This window comes from Bactrocera oleae, chromosome 5 (genome assembly GCF_042242935.1).
Source record: "Bactrocera oleae isolate idBacOlea1 chromosome 5, idBacOlea1, whole genome shotgun sequence".
Lineage (NCBI taxonomy): Eukaryota > Metazoa > Arthropoda > Insecta > Diptera > Tephritidae > Bactrocera > Bactrocera oleae.
Window position 1 is genome coordinate 33,147,933 of NC_091539.1, and position 19,387 is coordinate 33,167,319.

A 19,387-nucleotide genomic window follows, 5' to 3' on the forward strand; every position below is an offset into this window, starting at 1 on the left:
CCCGCAAATATATAAGATTGTTTGGGCGGTATTAACATTCTTCCAAAAAAAAACAATTCATCGGATGTCGGGCAAAGAAAAAAGTTTGACTGGCCTTCCAGGCTCCACTTTCGACAAATGCTAACTTCTTTGAGTCATGCTTCAGTTAGTGACCAACGTGCCATCCTTCCGTACTTACGGCACGTATTAAACGAAATTTGTCAAAAGTTATGTCCGTAGTGACAACATAGAAATCAGTGGTTCTCTATTGTTCACATTTGAGCAATGTTGTCACTACTCAATTTGTATATAATACATAAAAATAGTCTACCTATTTATAAATAACTGTATTCGACTGTGAACTTGAGTTAGTTTAAGAGTATTTTAAATATATTCAATCTTATTTTTTATTACTACAAAATATTGAGGCAACCTTGTATTGGAAGATAGCAATCAGCTGACTCGTTTCTACGGGAAAAATCCAATTATCGCTGACATCCAAGAAGATGAAGCTCATTTACATTGAGCTTTCATAAGATAGATCGTATCAGCTGATTCGGCCTACGGTTTTGCGTCGGTCCCTAACTGAAGCATAAGGCTGTACTAAGGCAAAGTGTACACCACCCAATCTCGGACTATATACGAGCCAGAGCAAACATTCGTGTCGTGTCATCGCTATGCCACCCCAAAAGTTCAGAAAAGTAATTAAAAGTGCAACCAAAGCTCATTTGTTGTATCCACAAAATGCATCCACTTGATTGATATTATATTCACGAATATCAATTATAAGGGATCAAATTGAATTATTTTTGTTAATCAATATTTACATATCAATCAACCGGTAGTTATTTTATGATAAAATATTGGTCGAATACACTTGTAAGGCAATTTCCGGATTAGGTATAGAAACCATAGGTTTATATTAAGGCATTTTCTTTTTTCTCCGAGTCACAAATTCTACACTCTCCAATATTACGCTTACTGCATAGAATTTCTGTTTATCTTAAATCGACACTTTTAAAATATATATTAATAAATATTGTTAATATTCCTAACTAAAAACGCGAAATGTGTCGTGAAACAGTTCGCAAATAAGTTTGAACGAGGTGGACAATAATCGCTCCAACGTCTTTAAATACTTAACTCATAAATAAAAGGATGAATTGATATAACTAGAAATCGTTCGAGCTCAATTTAGATTTCAATTTATTTTAGCTATATTCCTATTCACTCCAACATCTCTATTTTTACTTCCTCCTGTGAAATAATTTGCTAAGTGCATAGAAATGTAAAACGTAATGTATTTTAATCAATTTAAGCGTGTTAATACTTCCTGACCACCAGACCGCTTGCATGCGAACAAATGGAAAGCACTAAAAATTCGCTAAAAACGGAAAATAAAATAAAATGAATTACGGAGAGGAAATGTAAATGACAAAAATATAATTCAACCAACAAAGTATATATTTTTTGTTTTACTTGGATGCCAAGCAACTTGGTGCTTGCTCCTGCGGATTACTATACACACGCACGCTGAAGTAGACTGAATTAACTTAATGCGGACTAAAACAATAAATGCTGCTACAACTATACCAACACCGGAGTGAAGCACCCACAAAAAAATAACTAACTACTTTAGCACTCAATGTCGTGGTTGCAATGAATGCAGATTTTGGTCCGTTCTTAAAACCAAATCATTTCACACGTTGTCCGCGCGGGCAGCGTTGCTGCAACCTGCTTCGGCAAATGGAAGTGCATTTTTAAGTATAATATAATTGCCTTGGTCAGTATGTTAGTTCGACTGACGAATGAGCTTACATTATTTTATTTGATTTTTTAGCTTCACCATTTTACGCGCAGTTACTTACGTTCAGAATCTAGACCTCACGAGTGTACATACAATGTAGGTTTATTATTTTATGCGAAGAACACAGGCTTTTGATTTCCATGGTTAGCATTTGTTTCCGAATCCATTAAATATAAGCTGCTAAGTTTAATTAAGTTCCCTTACAAAAGCTTCAATTTCGAGAATTCTATTGGCTACAATTTTGGCTTGATACAGCTGGCTTAGTAAAATACATTGTTATTCAACTCGATTGTATGTAACACGTTGCACAGAACGTAGAAGAGAGTATGATTCGCCAAAGGGTTGTTTGCAATAAAGACCCGAGATAGATGAAGTAAAATATTAAACGGCCAATATAATTTTTCGGACATCATCTGATCCATCCATCGGATAATTTGAGTCAAAAATAAAATTATATATGGTATAACATGACAAAACTTGGCAGGCGTGTTTTTTGGCACTCTAGGTAAATTGGTAATTAAGTGATCGGAGTCGGACACTTGACCGATTATGGTCTGAGCTGATTTTCTCCGATACATTTGAGTTGACATCCGTGATATATTAATAAAATTACCGCAACATTTTAAACTTAATATAGTATGATACAGTCTCCATTAATTATTAAATCTGAGATTAATATTCAACATACATATATCCCCGGCGGAAGGATATCAATATATGAGGTCTTAAGAAATTTGGTTATTAAAACAGCACACATCTTTCCGTATGAAATATAGATTTCAGATCTCAAATATTCCTTTTAACTTAGCAACAATTACAATGGAAAATAAGTAATATTTCATTTAATGGTCTATGTACAATTAGATTCCTTCCGTTTTTCTATCAAACTTTAAAGGCTTATTTAAAAAAAATATGTGGAATAGTATTGTTCAAAGTACGAGTATTGCCCATCTGATGCCATAACATTTTTCCATCTTTCTGCCAATTTGTGGATTCCATCCCAGAAGAACTCCGCCGACTTAGCGGCCAAAAGTTAATCAATTCAGAAATAGAAAAGGATCCATTTTTCATCACCACTCCAAATCCGATGCAGAAACTCAATTTCCTAGCTTTGTAATGTAACCGACTGCTTACGTTTTGAAATGTTTAAATCGTGTAAACGGCTTTTGGCACGTCCGCTCAAGTAGAGCATGTTCTCCATAAACTTCCACCAAAATACCAATAATTAACATAGGAAGAACATTAAAACCCTCCACGATGCATTAATCGAGTACACGGATGGCGGTCTGTCCTGTAAACAATTGATATCTCATTTCTCTACATAAATAGCTCTTTATGTATTGTACTTGCAAAGTACGAAAACATTTAATATTCAGTTAAGTCTGTGCTCTGCGCTTTCTGACTCCTCTTTACTTTTCAATTCTTAGTGTTATTTGTAACGTCTCTAATCCTCTATTATTAATGCTTTAATTTACCGAATGCAATTAGCACAAAAAACTATAATTCATATAATTTGTAATATGCAAATGTAAATTTTATTATTTAATGAATTGCTACTTAAAATACTATTCATTAGAAATTTTAGTAATGGTTCTGCCTGCGCGTAGTGTATGTATACTGGAACTAGCAATGTTTATTATATAATATGTTTTAGGAAAATATTTGAATAAAATTGCCGTAGACACTCTTCCGCAAGGTTTATAGTTCATCCCTAGCCAAAGTAATCGTAAGCCGACTTATACCACATACTTACTTACACACGCATTAGCGCCTTTATTTATTCATGAGAAATGAGTACTTAAATCGGAAGTCTGCTTGAACAGTTTGAATGGAAGCAAAATGTAACCAAAATCAGAATGTTAAACGTAAATATTTACAGATGGACCTTCGTGCGCTCTTCAGTGCGGCTTATATAGCTGCTTACTGGTTTCAGACCCTATCCTCTGGCTCACGAGCATTCGCAATTTCACGAGTTGGCTAATCAATCACGTTTCTGACATTTCATTCGTACGCTCGGCTCGGCCACTGAATGCAATTGGCACTTTAATCTAGTAAATGTATAGAATAAATTATAAAATATGAATATACAGGACAGCTTAGAGGAAATAACAGGAACTACACTACTACACTGGTCAAATGTCAAGAGCAACTGGATTGCAAAGCAAGCTGAGGCACGGCGCTAATCCCAAAACGCCCGGGTGTGAAGGGAACTTTATTGTGAGGGTGGCTGAACAAAGTGCGCGGCATGGTTCGGTTCAAGCGTATGTAATCGTAAGGCGTAACAAACATTTCAACAATTAATCATGAAATAAAATGAAAACGAAAATTTTGATTGATGAGCGCAAACAATAGGAAAATATAGTAACATTGTATTGAAAGAGCAAAGTAATGTGCTGAAAGGAAAATAGCAAAATAAGTGAAATATTTTTAGTTACAAACATTTGTAGCTATTCGACTTATTGGCTAAAAAATCTGGCAGCTTAACGGAATATTAATATAATATATATGTTAGAAAAATTGCCACTTCATAGAAAAGAAGTAAGGAAGTTCTAAGCTCGAGTGTAACCGAACATTTTATACTCTCGCAACTTGCAAGGATCAAAACCCGGGAAATGACTTCAGGTGTTGGCAAAATTTTATATCAAAGGAAGTATTGATCCGATTCAACTCATTTTTGGCACAAAAACATACTATTATCAAGAGTTTCATTTGTTTATTTTATTATATGAATTCCAATTATATATCTTACACATTGATTGATATTTTCGTTTGACTTAGACAATTTTTAGTCACAAGGTGGCATACTTTAAACGCATTATTCATGCAAAGTTTTACCCCAATACAATCATTGTTGGTTGATTTTCATAGTGGAAAGTGAAAGAATCAGATAGAATTGAAATTGTGTCATATGGGAAGTAGGCGTGTTTGTAATCCGATTTCGCCCATTTTCGCACAATAGCATAGAAATATAAGAAGAATTTCGGTTGAAATCGGTTAAGCAGATCGCAAGATATGGGTTTTCACCTAAAAGTGGGTGGTGCCACACACACCGTCTAATTTTAAAAGCGGTTCCTATAAAGACATTTCATAATATCCCAGGGATAAAATTAAATGTCTCTGGCTTGATTGGTGCTTGATTTATCGCGCTTTTAGTAGTTTTTAACAGTACCGTTATATGGGGAGTGGGCGGAGTTGTAACCCGATTTCAACTATTTTCACACTCTAGGTAGAGGTTTTAAGAAGATTTGCTTCCAGTGAATTTTTTTAGTTTAGCTTTAGCGGTGTAGAAGATAAGCACATTAAACCTTATCATATATTTTAAACTGCAGATGCCCCTCCCTAATGTGATCATGTGTACCAAATAACAGTCTTGTATCTTATTGTGGAGCTACTTTGATTAATGGCATTTTGTGGGTGTGGCAGTGGTCCGATTACGCCCATCTGCAGTACCAACCGTCTTACGGTACCAAGAAACATGTATACCAAGTTTCATAAATATATCTCAATTTTTACTCAAGTACACAACAAGGATTTCAACTCGTCTCTTCATCCTGATCATTTATATATACAAGTATATAACCCTATATCTAACTCGATTAGTTTTAGGTGATACAAACAACTGTTAGGAGAACAAAACTATTATACTCTGTAGCAACAGGTTGCGAGAGTATAAAAATAATAACTAACCCTTGTTCCAAAAGGAATAATGTAATAGCAATATTAATAGAGTACAGATATAAATAGAGTGTGCATTGCGACCTTTGGTCCATTATGTCCTCCCATCACTCATATCACCTCATCCAACCCAAGCGCATTAACAAAGTCAGTCTCCTATTATTGATGGTATAAACTTGTATAAAAAAACCAAGACCCCAACCAATAAAATTTAAAACTTCAACGATCACACGCCACAGCCTTGTCCACAGTATCGAGTAGAAGCAGAAATTTCATGCTTCATGTGGCTGCGGTTTCACTGAACAAACAAGTGAATATAATTCCTTGAAGTATTTGCGCTTGTATTGAGAGTTGACCTGTTTAACTTCAAAGTGACGTTTTTATGAGAATTGTATTTTCTTTGACAAAGAAAAAGGTGTTCACTCAAGTGAGCATTCAAATAAAACTTAATTGCCAACACAAGCGTTTGTTAAAAAAAATCTCTAACATATTTTAATATTTAGATTAAAAAAATTCAAAAGTGTTTTAGAAGGACTCTATTAATATAATTATAGATACAAAAATGCCAAAGTCATCGTACAATTACTCCCTCGGTACAGCATTTTCTTGTTATACCAACAACTCATAGTTTTGCATAATGATTTAAACTTTGTCATTTAGGGGTCATTCCATTAGAAGGGATGAATTCTTTTTAAATGGTGATCCATTTCAAGTTTCCTACTTTTTTAAAGAAAAAAACACAGAAATTCAAATTTAATGCGGAATGTTTACTATCATTCGAAAGATCATTCTTTGGCATTTGTTTTTTGAAGATTGAGTCCAATTTGGATGACTCGTTCGATCATTTCGACTGGCCTGAATCGAAGCTGGATTGTCCACATAGACTTAACATATCCCCACAGAAAAAAAGTGTGATATCACACGATCTTGGTGGCCAATCAGGCCTAAAGCCTGAAATTATCTGCTTACCGAATCTATTGATTGATGCGATATGTGGGAAGTAGCGCCGTCTTGTTGAAACTAAATATCACCGAGATCACGAGTTTCAATTTTAGGCATCAAATAGTCGGTTATCATGGAGCGATAACGGTCGCCATTGACGGTTACTTTACAGAACGTGAATTTTCATAATAAAGTTGACCGATTTGTAAACGTTGTAAAGGCGCAAGTGTTTCCATGATGAAATGGCAAATAGTACTAAAAAAAAATAACATGACTACTTGACACGACTCACGTTTGGTCTGTCAAAAGGCTATTGATAAAAGTACCTCTACTTGGATCAATCGTTATAAGCATAAAACATGGTTAAAAGAAATTTGTTACTCATATACATAAGTCATATGTGAACTGTTACAATCAACCGTTAGCTGAACGAAATAATATAATATATATAAATATTAGCCTATTCAGCAAAAAATGTCACTTTTTTAACTTAACGCTAAGAAAATTGAAAATTTTCTAAAAATCGGGAAGTTATTGGTTTCACCCGATTTTGCAAAAATCGAGTTTCAACAGATCTCGACGTTCTGAGGGTCGAGGAAGCTTCCCCGAACATTTCTACGATGATGTCCGTATGTCTGTATGTATGTGTGGATGTATGGGTGTGTGTGAGTGTGTGTGGATGTATGTAAACCTCTTATAACTTTTAAATGGCTCAACCGATTTGAATAAACTAAACGGCATTCCATAGGGTTTCATTGCACTTGAATTTCGTGTAAGTTTGGACCCTATCACATTTCAAATCGGTTGATTTACTTGCGAAATATCGAAAACGAAAAATTTCGAAAAAATCGTTTTTTTTTTCAAATTACTTCGAAACGACTTGACCGATCGATACCAAAAACTAATCAGTTCTAAACCTTGAAGAAACACATAGTTTGCCGCAAACCGGGTCGAAATCGGTTGATTTACTTTCGTTAACAAAATTGATTAGTCTGTGAGAAAGTTTTGAAGCAGCTGTTCTAACGAAGCGTCCTAAAGATCCCAAATGGACTATTAGAAAAGTATTTAAATACGAGTTGTACATTTGTGAAGAGGTTGTCAGAGGTGGTGAAGGCAAAGCTATTGTTCTCCTCTTTGAGACGAAACCACTGCTAAGTCTTAGACAAGCTACATAATTGTGATTAAATATTGATTATATATATCTCTAAATACAATACTGGACAGACTGTTTTTAACTTCTGCTTTTTCTTTTATAAAACTCAAAGCGTTATACATCTAGAGAATTTTTTTTCGTAACGGAAATTTATAATATTGAGTATTTGATTATGTTCCGAAATATTTAATTTATAAGTATTTCTCAAACTAGATGTGATTTATGCAATGTCAATGCTGCCATTTTTTATATTCAAAAGAGTTAATCAAAACTCTTTTTTTGGGTTTTTTTTTTTTCAAAACATCGGAACATCCCAATTTTCGGGTTTTTTTACTTCCATATTCATAAAAAAATATGCAGAAGTTAATATGACCAGATCAACTTTTTCTTCAACTATTATGGATTATTTGCGATATTATTGTTTATAACATAATAGAAATAGTTTTTAAACCATACACTATTATCAATAATTGTTTTTCTTAAATTGTACTTAATTTTGAAAAACAGAGTTTCCAATTCCCTTTTCGAGTTATGTTAAGTTATGATTGGCTATGTCCCTCCATAAGGTATCCTTTTGTTTATTAAAACCAATGCTTCACAACGTTGGAAGTGTCTTCCAACAATGTGGCATATTATTATATACATATCGGATAAACACATTGCCTCGCGTGAAACTCTCTGCCTTCCGGTAGACGAATCTTCCTGTTTCTATCTTAGATTTATCTAGATTTTGTCATCCCAGACTGTTTGGCTGATTGTTTTACCTCTTATTTCTTCAACCATAAATTTCAAATATGTATCAAAGGAACGCTGTAATAAATCCGGTAGGTTTAGGTAGCTGCAATCTTCCTGCCACCAGTCACTCGTAAATATTTTCTAGGAGCACTTATAACAAAATTTTCAGCCTCTTTGAACAAGTTCTTTTCTTGCCTATAGCAGTAAAATGCGCACCCATATTTTATTATTACTCAATATAAAGAAGCCCTTGAACTATAATCGAAAAACTCTTCAGTCTTATGTAGAATTTGACAAAATATAAAAACGCAATTCTTGACCGTGTGCGCAATACATAAGGAAATTCTCTTACTTTACATTGAGATCATTGTTTACATTCTTTTATATCGTTAGTAGTACCTACTATTTTGACCATGAGTGTACCAATAACAAAAATCATACTGAACTAGTTAAATATAACTTCGTTTGCTTGTTCGATTATATTCTTAGAAATATATAAAGTAATCGTAATTGCAGCTAATAGACCAATTAGGAAAGCGACCAACTGGTGAATTAGGTGTATTGTTGGTCAACAACTCAGCTGCCTGCTGTTATTGTAGCATCGAACCATAGCTAACGACAATAAAGTCGCAATTTCATAGCCTATTTATTGTGACTGTTTTTGCTTCAATTAAATCTGTTTTCAAAGGACTTCAAATTTGTTTTCAAGTATTGAGTCAAAGGAACATACTTTTTTTTCATTAATGAAATTACACATAACCAAACAGAGAGTTCGAAATGAAATGTTCAAAGAAGGTGGAAATTACCAATTTTCCAGTACAGCGACTGCCGTATGCTGCCACCGCCAAAAGCGAATATTATAAACGTAGTAAGGAAAAATATAATTAAATTGTAAACTCTTCTCTCACTTGGCCTAAACTGGATTGCACTTCAGCGACTTGCCAATTTACTGTTACCAAATAACAGTTTCATATACTTCTTAACCAACTATTGGCACAACTTTTACCTTCTCGCTATGATATTCGACCAAGCGGAAGTTCCACTCTTTTATGCTTTCGTACATACATAAAGTAAACGAGGCCCCCGTCTCATATGAATGTTGAAACCTTTTTATTTGCTTTTTGCAATTTCCACGCTGGTACATTTCTTTATGTTAACCGTTAAAATCGCTATTTGAATTCAATAAACTGAAATTCAGCACTCCAATATAAAGATTTTGTTATGATTTCTGCGACCAAAATCGTCACAAAAATTGATATTTATTATTCTTGGTTTATACATGATTAATTTCTTCATAAGATTATCGAGTTGGATACAATACCATCGAGTGCTCGAAATCCTCATCACATTGGTATAACTTATGTCAGTATATTTAATTTACGCCACTTTATTGTTCTATTCACCAATCTCAAAGTTTTGGCAAATCGAAAACGGTACATATGGTTGTTTAGGATTTTAACAAGATGAGAATTTATATAAAGGTTGTGGTTGCTTTAGATACATCGTATTAAATCAAGATCTTATGACATGGCCATCATATTACAGTAGGTTCAGTGAAATTTTCTGACCATAGTATGAATAAATTAAACGTGTTGCTAGTTCTTCAAATTGTATCAAGAAATAAAGAATATATTCACTTGACTTCAATTAGATTTATAAACTGTCATCCGAGACAACATCTTTGAGATCTCTACCACAGGTTGAAAGATTCTCTGATATTGACATTTAAAATATTTTCTACTTTTATTTATTTCTTCACAATATTGAGATAAAGCTCATTTCTAAATTAACTAGGGTTGACAGCCACTTGATTATTTCTAGTAAAACTTTGCAACTGGTATTCTTGATTCACTGTAAGTTAGAATAATGACAATTCTTAATAGGTAGTTGCATTCTCCTTTGCATTATGTTCTCAAGAGTTATTTTCAGCAATTGAAACTTACTTATTCCTATTCAATATTACTTAACTTAATTTAAGTTTAAGTGTTTGAAAAGGGTATAGAAGTATCACGCAGAAATTATTACGACATGACGTACAGCTTTTTCTTTTCAGAAACTCAAACATTAGGCCATGCTCAAATCTAACATAACTTTTTGCAAACACTACTACTTCATGCATACGTTATTGTTTATTATAAGCCGATTGATGAAAATAATATGAAGCTTTTTTCTCTGTATACATAGATTATAGCTATCTTCCATCTCGGGGTCGTTCGCTTCAAAATAGACCTTTGTCTCGGCGATTTGTTTCCTGCGACCATTTTCATGAAGTTTAAGATTAGTCGCTGGCGACCATAATTTTTATTGATTTGTTACTCAGAGCATCTATCGATTGTGAGCTTGCCCTTGGCACAAACCTTTCGAATTTTCAATTTTTCTTGAATACGATCTCTTGATATCAGCTATCCCAACCCTCTAGTCTTGCATTACTCAAAATTCTGTATATAATAAACGAGTCCTTTGATGGTCTACGGTGTTACCTCTCATAGAAAGGATAAGCTTTTAGTAATATATACAAGTACTTCGCTTAGCGTTGTCTTAAAAAGTATTTTCAACCAAAATTATATTAAGAAGCAAATTAAATTACTAAAAATTATAAAGCAATACCTAAGATGAATATTTCATATGTCTCCAATTAAAATCTAAAGAAATTATTGTTGAGGTGTTCAAAATTATTATCCTGAATTTAATGGAACATTACTATTTTGTTATAGCGCTTTATATGTAAATATGTACGTGTTTTTTAGTGCAGCAATACCTGTAAATATCCAAATTCAAAAGCAAACTACGCTAGTGCGGTTTTGTTCTCCAATTAAAAAGTATATTATACATTTGTATGAGGTATTTTCCAAATTCACTGTCCGTTATTTCCCAATTTAATTGTTTATTCTTTGCAATGCCTTTTGATATTTCAGTTTTTGTTCTACAAAATACGATACCTAACAATCTCTTTATTTTCAATTTAAACCGTGCCTAAATCATTTTTAAACATGGGATTTTTTAATCTTTTACAATAAATTTTTTATCTCCATAGCAAATAAATCTAAAACTTTGAAAAAGTGCTATCCTATTACAAAATATTCTGCTCTTCAAAAAAGGATCGGAACACTTAAAATTAAATTAATGAGCAACACAGAATTTATAACGCACTTGTATGAACTCTCAACACATTTCATATATAACTATTAATTGAATGTTTTTATGAAAAAATCGGAAATCTTTTTTGTAAACCGGAAGTTTTGTATTAGAATAATACTTTTTCAAAGTTGTGGATTTACTTCCTTATTGCAAAATATCAAAAAATACCATATTATATACATAGGAAAATAAATATGAATTAGGCACGGTTTAAATTACAAACAAACAGATTGTTTACGTTGGAACCTATGTTGTAAAGCAAAAACCAAAACTTCAGGGGTCATTTGCAATAACAAAATCAACTTGGGAAATAACGGTGACCCTAATATATAAACATATCTATGTGCATGTATGCAGTATCAAAGATACTGAACTAAGCTTCACTGTGATAACAATATGACGAGCGAGAGAAAATTTAGCAAATAAAACGCAAAACTATAAAATTGCATAAATGGATTAAGCGGCAAAATGTTGCACAACATCACGGCCTCCAGCAAGGAGGTGCAAACTCATATTATATATCCATCACTTTGCATTGCACATGAAAAATGGTATGATGATTCGAGGCGTCAAGGAATTCACAGCGGAGAGAAGACAAGAGGGTGCATAAATTTGAGTCAAGCAAGGATGAAATAAAGTACGTAATAAAATGCTGAGAAAAGCGAAGCAAGCAAAATGCAGGTATATGAAGTTTTTAAATTAAGCAAATATAGCTGGGGTATAATCTAAAATAGAGGAACGATAAAATGGTGCACCATTTTCCTAATCGAATATGCGACTGAAACTAAATGCCATGTTTTCCCGGTACAAAGTGGCAGCTTTGCAAGATTGCCACCAAGCCACGTGAGTTATGAGCAGCACACGCACACATAGACAACACTGTAGAGTTGCCATAGTGAAACCAACATAACGTTGAAATTTAAATATAAGCAAAATAAATGATTGTTTAAAAAGTCAACGGAGAGCGAGTGATGGCGGAGAATTTGTGAGTATTATGACAAGACAATAAAAAATCAGAAGAAGAAACAGCATAATAAATAAATACCGAAAGCGACGTAAACCGCTTTGTAGACATATATGAACGAATTTGCATGTCACTCAGATTCTTCCCCGGTACCAGAGACCAACGGGTCACTGCAGCGTTTACAATGCCGCTGGCAAAGTGAATATTTTGTTTAAACAGAAAAAATGTAAAAGTTTAAAAATTACTTCGACCAAGTATTCAGTAACACGCATTTATACATACATCGCACGTTTATTTGTTTAGGAATACTCCTCTGTCAATAACGCTCTTACATTCGATTTTCCCCATTGTTTGTCTAGAGTTGTCTGCTTTACAAATCCACAAATCCTAACCGATCCAATTGGCAGACGATAATCGTTTGATAGATTTTATTGCGCCCCTCGCTGCTCACCCGAACCACCGCATGCCCTCCATATGGCGCTTTGCCGAGCTCCACTTCGCCGGTTTGGTTCTTTGAAAGCATTATTTCTGTATTGCAAGTAATTTATTCATATTCATTGGCAAATTTGCATAAGTTGGTACGTCTTACGAACTTAAACTGTTTCACCCCAGTTTTAAAAGTGCAGAAGGCGCGGCTAGTGGGCGGCATATGCTTAAAAGCATTGATATTACCAATGAACTTTAACGATCCCAAAGAAGGGTTAGATGTTCCCTTCCGTGCTATGCACTTGCAACTTTGTGGTAAGTATACGACTATAATCGTTTGACTATGTATAATTTGTGGTTTAACGATTTCTCTGCTGCGTTTTGCGATTTCCATCGTTTCCTTGGCAGTGCGGCGTCTGCATACTTGGTTTTTGGGGCGTGTGGCAGCAATGTATTGCTATTTGCTTTTGATAGCAACCACGTGCACACATATGCTGGCAGTCACAGTTTGGTCCAAGCTCATGCACACCCACATACTTTTTTATATACTCTACCAACATGCATGCTATAAATACCGAAATGAGGCCGCATTTTCCAACCGTTAAGCGAATTTGTGCCTAGCTCTTAAATTATAATACTCTTTTGTTGTGCCACAGTTACAAAACGAGTGTAAAATCACTATTTTTCGAATAAACGAAAATGTGCGTTTATATAATTATACAAACTACCTAAGCTAAAACTTTCAAGCTTTACAGGTTAAATAATCGCTACCTACTTTCTTTATATCAATGACAAATGCCAGAATACTCGAATTTATTAAATTTCTTGGAATGTTGGTTGCACTAATTTGTTTGTTTTACTTAATTATTTTTTAGTCACAACAACAGTGAACAGTCTAACTCATTAAATTCGCAAATTTAGGTATGGCTAGGTCATTGAAATACATAAGTTGAGATTTTTCGAAGGCTTATACCGTTTCTACTTACGCTGTTCCTAAAGTATATGGCAGTGTTCATATTCCTAACGAGAGATTAAACTTACTATTGTATTAATTTGCTTAAAAAAATTAGTCAAGAACTAATTTTATCCCCTTCACAGCTCCATTTTTTCTCCGGAAATTTTGAGGAGGGAGTCTCAAAAATGTTGTATCTATACTAATGTGGTGACGAGTTGGATCTCCGTTGTCATCTTGCGTTCGAGCACTGGACCTATAGTCCAATTTGTCGACGATCAGCTCTTGTGCCACAGCGAGATCCTTCTGCCCTCGACTAGAACGTACGAGATTTACTGAACTGCTAGCCCTGGCAAAGTTCATCTTGCCTCAGTCGTAGGAGTTCTCACTACACATTGTTTAATAGGCATTCATGTTGTAAGTCTAAAAATCCATTCGAACACAAATTGTCAAAGTTGTATGGCAGAAGGTGAGGTGGAAACAACCGTAAACTTTTTCCTTCATTGTTCAGCCTATGGAAGACAGAGACTGAAACATCTCGACAGTCAAACCTTCATCGAACCAGGAGGCATAGCCAAAATTGACATTGGCCGCGTCAACAAATTTGTGATCGGCTCAAACCACTTTGTCGATTTATGGGGGTATTAATGATCAATTTTATAGGAGCTCTAGGTACCACAACGGACCAGCGTCATAACCTCTCTTCAGTTAGATCCTCTATCTTTTATTTTAAATGTGTACATGTTAAAGCTGACTAACCCGAACACCCACTCACTACAATAGATAGAACATTGACCTTTCTTTCGTTATTCTACTAATTGAATAATGTTTTTAGAGCACCAAAGTATAAATTTAAAATTTTAGCAAATCTTGACCTGACCAAACCCCTCAAAACTTTATTTATGTTCTATATAATGACGTAAAGTGTGATAGCGTTTAAACTTTCCTGCCTTGTAGAGCATAAATCGAGTACTCAGATGACTTTAACAGCAATTAAAATTAACTATCTCTGCAGATGTAGAAATTAACAGTACTTTTAAAACTAGGCAGTTGCTCAATCCTGGCCCATTATCCAGAATTTCTCTTCAGTCTAAATTTAGAGCATACTACATAGTAAATGACCCCGAAAAGTTGTGTTCTCTCTTGACAATTGCTTAAAAACGACACACAAAGTGTCTCATATTTCAACAAAGTCTTTAAATAAACTAAAAGGAAATAACGGCACACTGGAAAAAAATACGTCGCTCATCAAATTTGCACCCACAATATCTACACAGAATGCGGAAAAAATCAACAGGCGAACCTCAAAAAAATGCCTTCGGCAAATATTTCCACACAAAGTAAACAATTAAACAACCAACAAACCATACAAATGCGACACCAACAAATATTTTTAGGTATTTTCGTATATGGAACTGTTGCTATCAAAACAGTCAGCTGTTCTGCTTCTCAGTCCTCGAAACGGCAGCAACATTTCAGAGACCTTAGAGGAAGTTTTGCTTTCCGCGTAGAAAATGAAAACCTTTAAAGGGAAATGTTTACAGATGGCATGTGCCGCCAGGGCAATTTAAGACGAGGTAATTTGGAAAATATTACCAACTAATAGGTGCAGCAATTAGCAAGCAGCGCCATGCAAATTTAGGTTAATGAGCAGAAACGGGAGCAGTTAGGAAAAGGACTTGAGACCAAGATGTAAGTGCAGGCGTACGACGAAAATATGTACTGCACTAAATTTCGCTTAATTGCCGCTGTTCAAGCTATATATTTATTTATGCGAAAGCGCTATATACGGAAACATGTACATCCTCACTCATGCGTACATAACTTATGGAAATGGTAAACACCACATACACATAAACATTCATTTACACGCTTGCAAGCACATCACATGCTTGTATCGAAAGTGGACCTAGAAACGTTTCGCTTAAGATGCCCTGCGGATTTCACACTCAAGTATATTGCTTCGAACACTTACGCACTGCACAAAGCATTTATGCAAAGGGCGGAATTATGTGTCGCATTCAGAGCAAACGCGGTTTTATATATCGATGCTGCTGAAGAAACGACAGCCCATATGATTTCATTGGCCTTCCCGCCCGACCAGCATTTACGTGTTTTGTTAGGACGAAAACTCCAAGCGGCATTGCCAACTAACACTAAAGTCATGCACACCAGCAAAACGCAAATGTGGTGCACTCGGGCGTATACGCAACATTTGAGTACTTGCAATAAAGACGACTCATATTCACAGGCATACACGGTGGTTTATGAAGTGGTATATTTTTGAAATATTGAAGAATTTATTGAAAAAAAATTTCGGTATTTTGTTGGTTTCATTGATAACGACAAGTAACGACGTGTTGCTTCATGTCTAGCCTTAAATCGGTGATTAATAATTAGAATAGCATCGTTCATCTATGGCCCTGCACAAAAACTAATAACGGTGTCAAATCGAAGCCAAAGTACAATACATTAAGGTGACAGTTGCTAATACGAATTAATTCAGCACAAAATATATTAATTTTGGCAATGGTATGTGAGAAATGAAAATCCGTCCTACAACAAATAAAGCTCTCATTCCAAATACACAGTTTCGCTATTACATTTTCCGCACAGAAATAGGTTATCCCTAAATCCAAACTTTAACTCTCAATTTATGGAATTTTTCAATAAATCGATATGTTCAGGAAACACATGTGCAATGTTGGGCTACTCAACTTACAAAATTTTTAAATTACACATTATACTCAGTTTGGAAGCTGTAGTCGATACCTTGATACCATAATATGCCTATTCGATTATAGCCTGACAATTTGAAACCCATGTTGTTAACAAACTCACAAATAGGAAGCCTGGAAAAAGACTAACCCCATCAAGATAACGACCTTTACCATGAACAATAGGACCACTTTAAACGTTCCATTGCTCCTCGCCGAAAAAATGTAATATTTTATTCTAAGTACATCTTAAAAATCTTAATCTTAAACTATATCCTTACAAATACTACCGAGCATAGATTAGCATAGATGAGTATTTAGTCTCGCAAACATTGAGTACTAAAATGCTCTTTTTATCATCACCTAGTTGATCTCACTCAGGCTTATCAATTGCCAGTTTTATTAGCACCATTTAAGTTTCACTGTTATTTAGTCAGTAGTATATATATTTCAACAACTTCTATTTACTGGGGGTAAGCGGCTAATAAATATAAAAAGAGTAAAAATATATTCCTAGTTTTTCATTCCTCTCTCAAAAGTACTAGCTTTTATTTGATTCTTTCACTTTATAGCCTTTCACCTGAAGTCGCTTTACAATTCATTTTCTAATGTAAATTTTTTTTTTTAAGATGCATCAAAATATATTCTGCAATAGTAACTGCAACCTCATTTGTTCTTTTTTTGTTCCCTTGGTATAGTTATGTAGTTATGGAAGAAGCAATTTAATTTTAAAATAATTCTCAAAAATAATTGCTAAAATCTCTAAATCAGCAAGCTAGACACTAAAATATCTTATGTTAAATTTTTCATTTTTTCTTTCATCATGGCCACGATAACAAAGGTTTATTGGGAAATGTATTTTGTGTCAGAAGCTGAAGAAGACTTTTCTCTGCAATGAAAATATCAAAAATGTACTTACTTTCGTTGCAAAACAAATTAAATATTGCGTAGTGATTTGCTTAGTATGCCTGAAAGATAAGAGGTTAAGAGCATTTGTTAATATGAAGTAAAACAATTAAAATTGCTTTATCTTAAAAAGTTCAGGTACACTGTATAGAAATCTATAATTCGTGAAAACTATTCTCACGTTAGCAGAGTGCCCGCATATACAGTAGACAGCATTCAAAAATACTAAAAAAATATTTTGAAATGCCGCAACCAAGCGTTACTTTTTAAAAAAACGTACAAATTCCAGTATTTAGAGGATTAAGAAAGTGATTATCAAGTCTTTTTCATTCATTAATTTTATTATTCTTCAGCTCAAAAAGTGATAAACAGGCCATATCTCACACAAAATTTGGGAGCAACCCATGCAGTGAACAAAAATATGTAAAAATTCAGTGCACATACATACAACACATATCAAGGCATACTCAAGCTGCACACACAACATAACTGAAAAAGTAAAAAGGACAAAGCAAGTTGGTGCTGGCATTTAAAGAATGCTTCAGTTTAATTAGATACAAAGCCAAATAATCACAGGTGCTTACGCCAATACTACACACGTACACATGCGTGCATGAATGAGCCTTACGCATCATTATCTTCATAAGCGTGCGCTGAACATTATGAGAGGAAATGAAACAATAGAGCTTAAATAAGGTGAAGGTGAAATCGGCAACCGAATTCGTCGAGCACGGAGACACTTATACACCTGCAGATAATGAGAAATTCCCGACGATAATATTCTCTACCTTCTATCTCTCATGTTTGCCTCTACAATGGCAGATCCTGTATTGTTGGCAAATATGAAGGTAGCACAGAAGCTAATATATTTCGTAGTGACTATTAAAGCATCAACGCTTCAACGGAAAGTATGTTATTATTTTCATTTCATCAAAAGCGACAGACTGCCTTATATATGGCTGGTACCAACTGCATTTCAGGCCCAGTGAGAAAAATTTGCTAACGCATGAAACCAATTACTTTCTTCCAGCTGGGCTCTGCATGTTTGTATCTTATATCAGCTTAAAACTACATGGCTACAGGCAATTGTGGCATGCATACTCATACACAATATATGGAGACCTGTACGCAAAAAGTAATCGTACAAACAAATTCAGCGCCATCCAAGGTGAAGACAGCGCAATATCAGATATTGTTTGCCTTGAGAGCATTTTATCACATGTAAATACTAGAATTCTCTTTCAGACTTTTTGCTTTAGTCGCCAACATATTAAGCGTATTTGTTATTTACAACATTCGAGCTTGTTGCATGCACAATGACTTTTAGCTGTAGGTCATGTCCGCACACTGCTGTGTATAAGTAACAAGAATCTGTGTAATAACGCTGTTATTTTGTAATCATTCAATTCATACCAACTAGTTATGTGTTAATTTATTATGTCGGTACAGATATATGATGGCGATAGTGCAGTTAACTTTGTCGCGGAAATCGTTAAGTTGTGCAACTCAAATGTTACGTATACGACAAGGCTTCCACAATTTGCTAAAGCTTCATTATGCTAGGAATACGTTAAATTTTTTGTAATCTGGAACTTTTTTAAACATATTAAGATATATTAAAGCTCAGTAAATTTTATTAGTTATAGAAAAATTTATCTCTCTACTCTCTCTCTAAAATATCTCTCTATAATCTCTCACTAAAATACATATACACATTTCATAATACCTTGCTTAATATTAACTGGTTTAGACAGCTTGCTTTACCAACATTTCATTTATAAATTAATTCTTCTATTTTTAATATTAAAATTCTTCAATATTATTTTTATTATAATCGAATAAATTAAATTAAATCTTCCAAAGAGTTAACAACACTGTACAAAGCTCGACTAGGTATTGAACCAAACAACGGTGTATAACATTTCTCTGGCAAGCTTATATGACTGATTATGTAAAAGCTCAAAGTCGGAGCTTCGAAAAACTAGAAGTTTTA

The 19,387-nt window shown here is 34.3% G+C and overlaps 1 protein-coding gene across 1 annotated transcript in view; it reads right to left on the reverse strand.

The window, feature by feature from the left end:
- SPR (Sex peptide receptor) overlaps window positions 1–19,387 on the reverse strand; it is a 123,862-nt gene that overhangs the window by 85,370 nt on the left and 19,105 nt on the right. The window contains exon 2 of the mRNA XM_036371794.2: window positions 17,408–17,456. The gene's annotated coding sequence lies outside the window, so the exon portion shown is untranslated. The remainder of the gene's footprint in view (window positions 1–17,407; window positions 17,457–19,387) is intronic.